Source organism: Borostomias antarcticus (genome assembly GCF_949987555.1).
Source record: "Borostomias antarcticus genome assembly, chromosome: 25".
In the NCBI taxonomy this organism is placed as follows: Eukaryota; Metazoa; Chordata; class Actinopteri; order Stomiiformes; family Stomiidae; genus Borostomias; species Borostomias antarcticus.
The window spans coordinates 1,613,038-1,627,315 of NC_140258.1; the positions used below are offsets into that span (position 1 = coordinate 1,613,038).

The 14,278-nt window shown below is 45.8% G+C and overlaps 1 long non-coding RNA gene across 1 annotated transcript; it reads right to left on the reverse strand.

Moving 5' to 3' along the window:
- Positions 1–376: 376 nt before the first annotated feature.
- On the reverse strand, positions 377–12,848 carry LOC311325784. The gene is made up of 5 exons (XR_014631020.1): positions 12,716–12,848; positions 6,063–6,158; positions 4,793–5,218; positions 817–1,161; positions 377–629 (listed from the first exon to the last, which is right to left on the reverse strand). It is a non-coding gene; the product is annotated as an uncharacterized lncRNA (long non-coding RNA).
- Positions 12,849–14,278: the final 1,430 nt, after the last annotated feature.

Consider the following 14,278-nt stretch of genomic DNA (forward strand, 5'->3'; position numbering starts at 1 on the left):
CATTGAAACTTCTTCCGTGGATCACACCGGTGAGTCTGACTCGAGTAGAGGACTCCACATTCTGGACAAAGTACCCGCTGACCTAACAGTTTAGTTGGAACTTTTCCATGCTTCCCAAACTGAATCTCCTTTTTGACACCTCTTTTCCTCTTCTGTACCTGTACCTCTTCCTCCTCCTCCTCCCCCTCCCCCTCCTCTCCCTCCTCTCCCTCCTCCATTTCAGACTCATCATTGTCCTCCTCCTCTATCTCCCACTCTTCATCATCATCATCATCATCATCATCCTCTTCTTCCTCCTCCTCATCACCGTCTTCATTCATGTTCAAATTCTCATCCCAGTCCCCCTCCTCCCGCTCCTCGCCCTCTTTCTCCTCCATGGCTGCTTCTTCCGCATCGTCTTTCTCCACCTCCACCTTGATGTCTCTACTCATCTCTGGTCCAATCATTTCACTCTCCTTCGCTGCCTCGTTACTTCCCTCCTCTCCTCCACCTACATGATCCTGCTCCCGGCTGGGGGCTGTGTTTGTCTCATCGTCAGTCACCTCTTCCTTCTCCACAATCATCAGAGCACCTGTCCATGCCTGGTCCTCTTCTCTCACGTCACAAGATAGAGATGCCACCTCCTTAGCCTGAGCAGAGGGACAGAAAACATGCTTCAAAACTCTTGGCTGCTAATCACAGCACAGATCCTGTTACATGGTATTGTCAACTATTTCTGTGCAATAATGTGTAACATTGTAATGTCCACAAGCACAGTGGCAGACATTGTTATACGTCTGCTTTATAAAGAGATTAGGCCAAGAGATGAATACACACCTGAATGCTGTTCCCACTTTGTATGACTGTTTCATAGATCTTGCGTGGTTGGCTGTTCCATGTGTTGAGATGATGACAGTTTTGGCATCTTTGAACCACTGTGAAGCACCTCCTATCCCCTTCTATATCGGTCACACAGTCTCCCCTACACTGGCCACATGTCCTGAGCAACTGCAGCAGACAGTCCAGGTTCACTGTAACCTCCTGTAGAGCGAAGCTCGAACGCCTTTTATTTTTAAAGAGACCTGAAACTCGTTTGGTTTTCTTTACTGGAGCTTTCCTTTGAGTAAGACCGGTGTGCGGTCTGCCAATCACTGAAGCAGTTTGCTGAACTGTTGTCTCCATCTGTAAAAAATAAGAAAATAAGAAAAAATAAAAGTAGGTCATAAGTATTTGATTTTCAGAAGGATTGCAGAATTCCAGCACAATCAGAACACATTTTAATGGACGTTTTCAGGAACCTTTTGGAAATAAGGGGCATTTCTACATACTGATTAGTCAATTTTTTTTCTTTAATATTTCGTCATCAAATCCATCTTAGTCCTAGATGTTGTCTGCTCCAGAATAACCATTCTTTGTTCCATTGTCCCTGCAAGATTTACCGCCTTTTCTCATATCTGTGTCTCAACTCTTGACCATTGTTGATGATGCCTGCCATTTATTATGACGTGTACAGATGGGTTAGCCAATCACATCCCTGGAAGCGTCATACCTGTGTATTGCTTGAATATAAGGCGGTGCAAGACAAGCCTACTCCACTTCTGCCACTCGCGTGCGTTATCCTGGAAGTCCTTGCGCTCGTATGTTTTCTCAATAAACCAGACTAAACCTCTTTTAGAGCGAACTTTGGCAAATCTTTTTACTTTAGATCAAATAATTCTTCTACACAGTGCTCAGTGGTATATTCAATCGTTTGTGGGTCTTCTTTAAGCCATTACCAGATTTATAAGGTCTACGACCACCTGTCTCTTTTCAACTGCAGTGCTTTTGTTTTCCTCATGGTGTTCGATGACAAAGGGATAATGTTTGCGTGGTGCCTCATTTTTATACCAAAGTGAAACAGTAAGTGATGTAATGGCTAAATATACATACTTCCTTAAGACTTAGATGAACTTAAGTGGAATTTAATACCTGGTCTATTTTTGGTAGATGCATTTACAATAATCTTTAAGGGTGTCATTAGTTGTGAAACCTTGATTTGGATTAAATTGATTTTTTATTTAATGTAAATTATTTAGGTTGGTTCCAATGGAACATTAATATAGTACAGCAGGGCTGTACATTAACTTGTTTAGCACATAGCACTGGTGCTACAGGGGCTGATAGTTCTGTAGCACAGAGTTCTGTAGCACAGAGCCAGAAAGTTGTAGCACAGGTATAAAATGTCCATTATCACCTCTACTGAACACAAGTTATGCAGTTCATCACTTAAAACCACCCGGAAAGGGATGTTACTGTACGTATACAATATGAAATAATAACAAATGTTTTCAGACAAGCATCTTTAGGTTTTCTCGGCATTTGATTTTGCGATGATTTGGGTTATCTTTCTTTTTCATTAATAATTTCAACATCTTTTTCCTTTGCTCGTTTTTTGGGGTTTTTCTCTATGATCTGAACAAGGAACCAGTGTTTCCTGTGGAATTGATCTCTTGGTGTGGTGGTGCCAAGCTGAAGACAGACAAAATAAGGAGGATTTCTATACCAAAGCGGGGGTGTGGGCGTCCTTCCCCCAAAAAGTTTCTGAGACCTAGTTTCCTGTATTCTGGTGATTTTTAAAGAATGAAAATAACAAAATCGTGAGACATATATAATTGAAAAGTATACTGAAACAGCATGTTAAACCTATATGAAATATGCTTTCTTTAATTTTGAGTTATGGGGTGAATAATAGATTTATTTTATTAAAATGTTGTTTGATGCCCATTGATGCTTAACTGCATACTCATTCCTTCTTCATCACTCTTTCTAATCTCTTATCCTGCCCTGTCCCCTTCCTTCTCCTCTCTCTTCTCCTGCTCTCCTCTCAACAACCTCTATCCTCTCCTCTCTCACCTGTCCCCTTCCTTCTCCTCTCTCTTCTCCTGCTCTCCTCTCAACAACCTCTATCCTCTCCTCTCTCACCTGTCCCCTTCCTTCTCCTCTCTCTTCTCCTGCTCTCCTCTCAACAACCTCTATCCTCTCCTCTCTCACCTGTCCCCTTCCTTCTCCTCTCTCTTCTCCTGCTCTCCTCTCTCACCTGTTCCTCCACTCTGTGCTGGTCCTGTCTTCTCCTACCACAATCACTGCCATTTTGTTTTTGTTTTTTACATATCCTACATAAATAATAGGCTAGATTAGGCTACGCTTAACTGATATTTCGTTGCATTTGCTGTTGCTTTGACTGGCACTTTTAGGTGGCTGGAGGAACATTAACGCAAGCTAGCGTCGTTAAACCTTCGGTTCAGCCAAAAAGACGGTCGCTCAATCAGACAGTCAGGGCAGCGCCTCTGATTCGCATGTTGTAGGTAGTCGCGCTTATGGTGTGGGCCATGTCTATGGTGTGGGCCGTCTCCTTGACTAATGATGCTGACTGACAGCAGCGCGTAAGAGGCTCTGCTTTTTATATAACGTTACATATTTATCACACTTCAACTAACAGGCTATTTTTTACTTGTCCGATCAGACAACTGCATGAGGAACTTGCCCGAACAAAGTTTCCTGGTCCGGGGGAAGCTATAGGCTAGTTTACTGGTCCAGGGGAAGCTATAGGCTAGTTTCCTGGTCCGGGGGGAAGCTATAGGCTAGTTTACTGGTCCAGGGGAAGCTATAGGCTAGTTTACTGGTCCGGGGGAAGCTATAGGCTAGTTTACTGGTCCAGGGGGAAGCTATAGGCTAGTTTCCTGGTCCAGGGGAAGCTATAGGCTAGTTTACTGGTCCGGGGGAAGCTATAGGCTAGTTTACTGGTCCGGGGGAAGCTATAGGCTAGTTTCCTGGTCCAGGGGAAGCTATAGGCTAGTTTCCTGGTCCAGGGGAAGCTATAGGCTAGTTTACTGGTCCGGGGGAAGCTATAGGCTAGTTTACTGGTCCGGGGGAAGCTATAGGCTAGTTTACTGGTCTGGGGGAAGCTATAGGCTAGTTCACTGGTCCGGGGGAAGCTATAGGCTAGTTTACTGGTCCAGGGGAAGCTATAGGCTAGTTTCCTGGTCCAGGGGAAGCTATAGGCTAGTTTCCTGGTCCAGGGGAAGCTATAGGCTAGTTTACTGGTCCGGGGGAAGCTATAGGCTAGTTTCCTGGTCCAGGGGAAGCTATAGGCTAGTTTACTGGTCCAGGGGAAGCTATATGCTAGTTTACTGGTCCAGGGGAAGCTATAGGCTAGTTTACTGGTCCAGGGGGAAGCTATAGGCTAGTTTACTGGTCCAGGGGAAGCTATAGGCTAGTTCACTGGTCCGGGGGAAGCTATAGGCTAGTTTACTGGTCCGGGGGAAGCTATAGGCTAGTTTACTGGTCCAGGGGAAGCTATAGGCTAGTTTACTGGTCCAGGGGAAGCTATAGGCTAGTTTACTGGTCCAGGGGAAGCTATAGGCTAGTTTCCTGGTCCGGGGGAAGCTATAGACTAGTTTCCTGGTCCAGGGGAAGCTATAGTCTACCTGACTGCTCTCACTTCACCTCACTCGTCCTCCCGGCTTCAACACGGAAAAACCCGCTAACGTTACATACAAGCGGCTCGCTGTCTGTCGCACGCGTGCTACAGGGCAAATTAATTAATCGCACAGAATTTTTTTTTGTGATTTTGTGTGTGTGCGACATATATGTCGCAATGTACAGCCCTGTACAGTATTTATCACATGATCATATTTATGTTTCTCTAAAATTATACTGCTGTTTTTTTATATTGTTAATTGTTGTTATATTGTCAGGGGTGCCAGTAATTTTGGAGCCCACTGTAGCTAATATTAACTGAGAAAACTGTAAGACAAAAGGTAATTATTATTACCCCAGCTCCTCCTTCTTCGGTACATTGTTGTTGACACCGTGGCACTGCGACGGGAACAGCCGTTTTCTTCAGGCAGGTTCTCCAGCCCTTGTTTCTCTTCAGGGCAGGGTATTTAGCAGGGGTTTTAATCTCTCTCTTGTTCGCTCGATTATAATCATCATCCGAAAAATGGTCGCCACATACTCGTAGGTCAGCTGTACGAAGCGTTTCTATTGGAGTGTCTACATCTTGTTGGAGAACAACAAGCCACAACTTCAGTGTCTCTGGGTCATCAAATGGAAGAGGATGAAAAGTGACCATGCTCCACTCTTCAATTCGGTTACAGCAGGTTGGGACTGCACACAGGCCAACCACATCTTTCTGTCTGTTGCTTGAAACAGGTTGACTGTTCAGGATTATGGGCTGGGCAGAGCTGGATTTTACATCCTGTGTAAAAATACAAGAAAAAACAAACACCCATCATTAATTAAGGAACTTAATTAACCCCCGGGGGAGTCGACTTGTGCTACTGACGTCGACTAATGAAGTCGACTTTTCTGTTAATGCCCTAACACACACACACACACACACACACACACACACACACACACACACACACACACACACACACACACACACACACACACACACACACACACACACACACACACACACACACACACACACACACACACACACACACACGAATTGGCTTTAGACAACTACCTTTCCATAAACATAATGAATGTTGGCATCAGAGCTCCATTTAGTGGGCAGCAGAGGCTTGTGTATATTATAACCATGTTGTCCATGTCCTTCTGTATATTATAACCATGTTGTCCATGTCCTTCTGTATATTAGAACCATGTTGTCCATGTCCTTCTGTATATTAGAACCATGTTGTCCATGTCCTTCTGTATATTATAACCATGTTGTCCATGTCCTTCTGTATATTATAACCATGTTGTCCATGTCCTTCTGTATATTATAACCATGTTGTCCATGTCCTTCTGTATATTAGAACCATGTTGTCCATGTCCTTCTGTATATTAGAACCATGTTGTCCATGTCCTGCTGTATATTAGAACCATGTTGTCCATGTCCTGCTGTATATTAGAACCATGTTGTCCATGTCCTTCTGTATATTAGAACCATGTTGTCCATGTCCTGCCTTGATTTTCATTCAACATGATATTGCCGAACACCTTGTGTCCAAAAACTATCCTCTGTAACAAATCCTAAGCACAAGTAAATCTAAATGATTATGCACTGTCAGCTGTTTTTATCCTACCTGCGGAGGTTGCCGTCGGGTGGTAGATGGGCCTGATTGGTCATCATTCAAGGCCACTATCCCAGCAGCTGACATGGAGGCTGTAGCAATCGGATTCTGAAATGTTAATACAAGCATAACGTTAGCTTTTAGCACTTACTGAAATTGATAGCGGGTGAAAACCTTTATTTTGCCTCGAAAACCCACTTGGTTAGCGTTGAAATGAAACATGACGGTTAAGTGAAAAACCAGGCTGGTTTACTTTGTTTCTGGAACCTGTCATTTATGCGACCTGAGAGCAGCTATATCTAATTGTCAACTGTGTGAATAGATATATAGTCGAATATTGCGAGTGCAAAGGCGTAGGTCGTGATCACACCGAGAAACGTCCCTATAAACGCGGTGCCAGTAAAACCATTGTTTTCCGATAGATGCACATGGGCGGAAGTGGTCTTCCGTCTAAATTTGAATCAGCGGCTCCACACCAGGGTAAAGTAGGCTGCGGTTCTTAAAGGTATAATGTTATATGTGGATTAAAATAAACATTTTTTTCAAAAATAATACATCCAGGGCATTGCGAAGGCTGCAGAGTAAAAGTATTGCTTATCCATAAAAAAATATATTTTGTCTGAAATTATTACATTATGAAATGTTGACGACCCGACAATGACACTGTTGATATCATACCAGCCAATAGTATTACAGCGTTGGTACTGCGCGCTGGGTTGCCAGGTACTATTCTACCTTCACCACTGTGAGATTAGCAGTAGCCAGCTAACGTTATACTTCCATGAATTAGCAGCATTATAGATGTTGGTTAGTGTGTGTGCGACTATAAAACGGCAGCTTTTCTGTCCCCTTCCGCTCACTCTTTTCAGCTAAACGTTTGGTAAAATGGTTGAGTTTCGTCATCCTGCTTCTCCGCCTGAGCCCCGGCGAACCGTGCGATACGAATCTCAAAAGCTCAGTGACCGAAGGAGGAGCAAAAGTCGGATAGATATCGGGCCAGCCTTTGCTCGTTGGACGGAGTTTATGGAGTTTCATGGGATAAAGTCGCATGGTGACATGGCTACTTTTCTACTAGACCGGTAAGATAGCTAACTAGCCATCGTTATCTTTCTTGGAATCTGCATAGCCAGACCTAACGTTATCTCCACACTACAGCATCTAACGTAACTTATTAGCCTACATGGCACTCTGAAATACTTGATTGTGATTACTGATTAGTGTAACGTTATGTTCCTCTCGGAGTGAAGATCTTATCACAGTATGACTGAAACAGTGCATTCTCTGGCATTTTGGCAACCAATACGTTGTGTTGTTGCAGTTCTTATCCTTAGACACTAGATGGGGGAAATAATCCACATATGACATATTATACCTTTAATGCAATCCTATGGGAATTCTTCTTAAATACCCCGTTTTCGACGGAGGCTGTAGTGATTTCTCACTATGTTTTCCATATGTTTGGTTTGTCGTTTTTAACGTGAAATAAGCTAGCTGTCATCTCAATAGACAACCCACAATAAATATAAAATCATTCCATCTGTCTCAAATTTGTTAGCATTCGTGGGTGCCTGTCTGCAAACACCCCCAAACACCCAAAGCGCACCCAAAAACAAATTAAATAGCCTATGAGTACAATCTGAGTCTCTCTGGGATTTTTTGTGTTTATTTATCATCCGTTTTGAACCATCGTGTGATCCGTTCTGGTTTGGGGACACGTTGCCTGGATACGGCCAGCACTACTAGCAGCAGTTTAGCAAGGAGGTTGCATTTGAGCTACATCAAGTGCTCGTTACACTTTACACGTTCCACATAAACAGGGATACGTCCGATTTTTGAAGAGGATGATGACGAGTTCAGTTCAGATGAAGAGTTCTGGCGAAGTTTAGCAGTTTGAACCAGAATACGCTATATCACAAGGTATCTAATAGATAGCACTAATATTACTGCACTAAGAGACAGTTGCACAGAGACACGATAATGAGTAACTAGTCTTTTTTTACTCCACTGTTCAATCCGTACAATCCAGCAAGTCTGCACCAAATAGGCTATTCTACAATAACAGCACACGCCAGCATAGCCTACTGCAGCTGATCATGCAGAGCTAGTAGGCTACTGCCTGCCTGCCTGCCAGTTGTTCATTTGTTGTTGGTGGTGAACTAACAGGCACAGCTGTGTTCTTCAGTGTATGCATGTCTGTCCGATGTGAAAATACTTTTAAATAGTCGTCTGGAGTGAAATTGTCGCTACACACTCGTAATGTTTTAGCCTCGATAGTGGAGTGTTCAGATCCATACGAAGAGCAATGCACCACAGCTCTTTTCTTACCGGATCGTTAAATGGACATTTGTGAAAGCTCTGTGTCGTCCATTTCTTTTGCTGGATATGCACACGACATTTTCTACGAATGTTTAGCAAGAAGCTGGACCACTTTCTCTTTCACACGCCCGCTCGTGCTCGCACTTTGTTGACATGCACAAGGGCGGAAGTGTAAATTTGAAACAGCGCCCACACACAAGGGTACAGCACTGACAGCGCCCACACACAAGGGTACAGCACTGACCGCGCCCACACACAAGGGTACAGCACTGACCGCGCCCACACACAAGGGTACAGCACTGACCGCGCCCACACACAAGGGTACAGCACTGACCGCGCCCACACACAAGGGGAACGCACTGACCGCGCCCACACACAAGGGTACAGCACTGACCGCGCCCACACACAAGGGTAAAGCACTGACCGCGCCCACACACAAGGGTAAAGCACTGACCGCGCCCACACACAAGGGTAAAGCACTGACCGCGCCCACACACAAGGGTAAAGCACTGACAGCGCCCACACACAAGGGTACAGCACTGCACACACAAGGGTAAAGCACTGACAGCGCCCACACACAAGGGTACAGCACTGACCGCGCCCACACACAAGGGTACAGCACTGACCGCGCCCACACACAAGGGGAACGCACTGACCGCGCCCACACACAAGGGGAACGCACTGACCGCGCCCACACACAAGGGTAAAGCACTGACAGCGCCCACACACAAGGGTACAGCACTGCACACACAAGGGTAAAGCACTGACCGCGCCCACACACAAGGGTACAGCACTGACCGCGCCCACACACAAGGGTACAGCACTGCACACACGAGGGGAAAGCACTGACCGCCCCCACACACGAGGGTAAAGCACTGACCGCGCCCACACACGAGGGTAAAGCACTGACAGCGCCCACACACGAGGGGAAAGCACTGACCGCGCCCACACACAAGGGTAAAGCACTGACCGCGCCCACACACAAGGGTACAGCACTGCACACACGAGGGTAAAGCACTGACCGCGCCCACACACAAGGGTAAAGCACTGACCGCGCCCACACACAAGGGTAAAGCACTGACCGCGCCCACACACAAGGGTACAGCACTGCACACACGAGGGGAAAGCACTGACCGCGCCCACACACAAGGGGAAAGCACTGACCGCGCCCACACACGAGGGGAAAGCACTGCACACACAAGGGGAAAGCACTGCACTTCTCAATGCAATTCTCTGGGAATTCATCTGAAATACTGTTTTCACTAGTTTACGACTGAGGCTGTAGTCTCTCTCTCTTTCGTGTCTTTGAAGCTGGTTGGTTATATGACAGTTTCCCATGTCTTTACACAGTCCTTTGCATTTTTATTGAACACTGTGAGGTCCTTTGAGCTGCACTGGTTGGGTAGTAGAGGGCAGACGAGGCAGTGCTGCATTGTCTGCTCCTCTTGTCCACATTCACAGATGGTTTGGCCAGTGAAGCTGTATTGATTTTTGTTTGTGTTCTCATACAGTTGTCAATGTGTTTGGTTTGTCGTTTTAACGTGAAATAGCTTGTCATCTCAATAGACAACCAACAATAAATATAAAATCACTCCACCTGTGTCTCAAATTTATTAGCATTCGTGATAAGTTAAGCTGTCGCATGATACGTCATACATCAACAGCGGTGGCGGCGTTTGAGACGGGGTAAAGGAGATCACTCAAGTAATTTACGCCGAAAATAAAGCTGTAAAAATACGATAACCATCGAATTGTCTTAGTTTAATGTTGTTTCAGCGTTGTACTGACGGATGCCTAAAGATGGCCCACGCAGCTAATCAAACCATTGCCTCTACGACTGTTAATGTCACTATTAAGTTTTCAGACGAGAAAGTAACCACGAAGAGGGAATTCTATTAGTGGGAATTTATCAGTTTAATAAATAACACCCGTGTAGAGTTTGGGGAACCTGGCTAGTCTCTCTACAGACACAAATATTACGATGCGCTCCCCATGGGCTACTATAGAGATCTGTAGCATGCAGATGCGCTCCCCGTAGGCTACTATAGAGATCTGTAGCATGCAGTAGCGTAGTTAGCGTAGCTCTATAGCATGCAGTAGCGTAGTTAGCGTAGCTTACGCAGTGTATCAGCGAGAGAACATGGCGGTGGCGTTGAGACTAGAACCTGGCTATCTATTCTACCTGGCTATCTATTCTACCTGGCTATCTATTCTACCTGCCTATCTATTCTACCTGGCTATCTATTCTACCTGGCTATCTATTCTACCTGGCTATCTATTCTACCTGCCTATCTATTCTACCTGCCTATCTATTCTACCTGCCTATCTATTCTACCTGCCTATCTATTCTACCTGCCTATCTATTCTACCTGCCTATCTATTCTACCTGCCTATCTATTCTACCTGGCTCTCTATTCTACCTGGCTCTCTATTCTACCTGGCTCTCTATTCTCCTACCTGTAGGCGAGTGCGTTTTGCTCGCCGTGGTGCAGATGGTGGCCCGGCGGCTGGTTCCTCACCTGGGTCCCCATGAACCAGGCCTACTGACGGGACGGCGGTTCCTCTCAGAGCATTCCTCCACATACCCAAAACATCTGGTTCAAAGTCATCCGGTTTGAAATGGAGACTGCAAATCTTTTGTGTTTTCAGCTTTTTCATTGCAGCGTCTTCTCCATATTTCGGGTTGTTTACAGCCAGCAGCCACTGTCTACACCGCTCACTATCTGTTACTGGCAGACCATGGAAACTCACTCGAGTGGGTGCTTTCCTCGTTTACTCACTCGAGTGGGTGCTTTCCTCGTGTTTACTCGAGTGGGTGCTTTCCTCGTGTTTACTCGAGTGGGTGCTTTCCTCGTGTTTACTCGAGTGGGTGCTTTCCTCGTTTACTCACTCGAGTGGGTGCTTTCCTCGTGTTTAGCCCTGTTTTAAGGTCACGTATGATACAATGGTTCAGATCAGAAAGTTAAAAAACGAGCACCTTTGAGGAAGTGTGATAATTGCTCTACCACCGTTTAGGTCACAGTGGATGTGGAAACATGTTAAACTCTCGATTTCAAAGACAAGAAGCTCACCGAGGGGGTTATTGGTGTCCGTTGGTGTTCTGACATCAAATTCGCCGCAAAGTATGAATCCTGTAGGTTTTATTGATCATAGTATGAATCCTGTAGGGTTTTATTGATCATAGTATGAATCCTGTAGGGTTTTATTGATCATAGTATGAATCCTGTAGGGTTTTATTGATCATAGTATGAATCCTGTAGGGTTTTATTGATCATAGTATGAATCCTGTAGGGTTTAATTGATCATAGTATGAATCCTGTAGGGTTTTATTGATCATAGTATGAATCCTGTAGGGTTTTATTGATCATTTTATGAATCCTGTAGGGTTTTATTGATCATAGTATGAATCCTGTAGGGTTTTATTGATCATAGTATGAATCCTGTAGGGTTTTATTGATCATTTTATGAATCCTGTAGGGTTTTATTGATCATAGTATGAATCCTGTAGGGTTTTATTGATCATTTCATGAAATCCATCGACAGTTGTAGATGTGTAGATCAATCCGCAGAGGGGATTCAGGAAGCGGAACTACTTGTTATGTTAGCTAGGCTAGGCTATGTTAGCTAGGCTAGCTAGTTGTTATGTTAGCTAGGCTAGCTAGTTTGTTATGTTAGCTAGTTGTTATGTTAGCTAGGCTAGGCTATGTTAGCTAGGCTAGGCTAGTTAGCTCACTGCTCACGCTACTCTTCCGCTCACAGACTAGGAAGCCCTACTAGGCTAGTTCAGACTAGGAAGCCCTACTAGGCTAGTTCAGACTAGGAAGCCCTACTAGGCTAGTTCAGACTAGGAAGCCCTACTAGGCTAGTTCAGACTAGGAAGCCCTACTAGGCTAGATCAGACTAGGAAGCCCTACTAGGCTAGTTCAGACTAGGAAGCCCTACTAGGCTAGTTCAGACTAGGAAGCCCTACTAGGCTAGATCAGACTAGGAAGCCCTACTAGGCTAGTTCAGACTAGGAAGCCCTACTAGGCTAGTTCAGACTAGGAAGCCCTACTAGGCTAGTTCAGACTAGGAAGCCCTACTAGGCTAGTTCAGACTAGGAAGCCCTACTAGGCTAGTTCAGACTAGGAAGCCCTACTAGGCTAGTTCAGAAAACACCTGGCTGATCTAGAAGAGTATGAATGTGATCGGGAGGAATTAGACTCTGGCCGTGTCCGAAATGCATACTACCTGCTACTTGCTATATAGTAGGCACTTGACTTGAGCGCGTATCGATCCGAGCCTGAATATAGTGAGGAGGAACTACAGTGAGGAGGAACTACAGTGAGGAGGAACTACAGCACACTCACCCCAAGTCCTTCCGCTCGTTCCTCTTCTCTCGTTTTTCTATGTAGAGTCGGAACAGCATCCCGTTTGAGGAAGACCTTTCTGGGCTGTTTGTTTAAGTGTAAGGATAGCCTACACTGCTTATAGCACTCGTCCTCAAAATGCAGAGTGCACACGCGGTGATCCAGGACCCGCAGGACGTCCACGTCCGTGTTCACGTCCAGGTAGAGGAACTCCAGCCACAGCCGCAGCCTGGCGGGGTCCGTGTAGGGCAGTCTGTGCGAGGTCACAGAGGCCCGGATGTTGCCACAATAGGCAACGGCACACGCGCGTGGCATAGGTGCGTGAGAGATGAGCCCGTGCGTGAGAGATGAGCCCGTGCGTGAGAGATGAGCCCGTGCGTGAGAGATGAGCCCGTGCGTGAGAGATGAGCCCGTGCGTCCAGAATCGATCAGAGGTGGTCAGCGCAGGCACAGTGCATGCCGGTTAGTTTCGTCTTCTTCTTCTTCCTTGGGTGTTATGGCGGATCGCAAACAGCTTGAAGGTGCATACCGCCACCTACTGGACAAGAGTGTGCATCATCATGTCATCATCCTAGTGCTCACAGACTACAGTCTGCCCCACAACCGTGTTTACTACAGTCTGCCCCACAACCGTGTTTACTACAGTCTGCCCCACAACCGTGTTTACTACAGTCTGCCCCACAACCGTGTGTCACCCAAGAAAGTAAATAGAGCCTTCCTGCAGATTCCTACCCCCTCCCCCTCCGTGCCCAGTAAACCCCTCAAAGTCCATTCCCGTCCTGCTTCTCTGACCTTATTAGTTTCGTCTTCTTCTTCTTCTTCTTCTTTTGAACTTCCGGCAGTGTGGACGCCGCAAAGCGTATTACTGCCCTCCACTGGTTTGGTACTTTAAGCACCTAGATCTTCCCATATAGTCAAGTATCGTGCAGGAACTGCAGTACTGCCTTTGTTATCATCTGGTGGTTCTCATTGTGCCCAAACAAAGAAAAAACAGAAAAAGCCTCCACTCCCAGCTCTGACATCCTTTTATATAACCTGTGTCTTTCTGTACTATATTTGCTGCACTCTAGAAACACATGTTTTACAGTTTCTGGCTGCCCACATTGGCATAGCCCTGTCATGCTTTCCTATTAAAAACAAGTTCTTGTTTAACCCACAGTGTCCCAGCCTCAACCTACACAGCTACACATCCCTGCGAGATGCAGTGTTACAGTAGCACCTCCTACTAACTTTAGGTTGTACCTCCCCTTATCCTCCTTCTCCCAGCCTGCCTGCCACTCCTTTATTAGTCCCTCTTTAATTAATTCCCTCAGCTCCACCCTCCCCAGGGGCAGGTGAATATATATTCCTCTCTCTAAACTTTCCTTTGCCAGGAGGTCCACCTTCTCGTTCCCTTCCACCCCAGCGTGCCCTGGAACCCAACATAGTGTTACCTCACACCCTCCTATTCTACCCATGACAGCTTGTACTTCTCTTACTATGTCAGGCCGGGCCTTACTTTACCCCCTGTCAACACCTCTAGTGCTGCTGCAGAGTCAGAGCATACAACCACTTCTTTTGGCC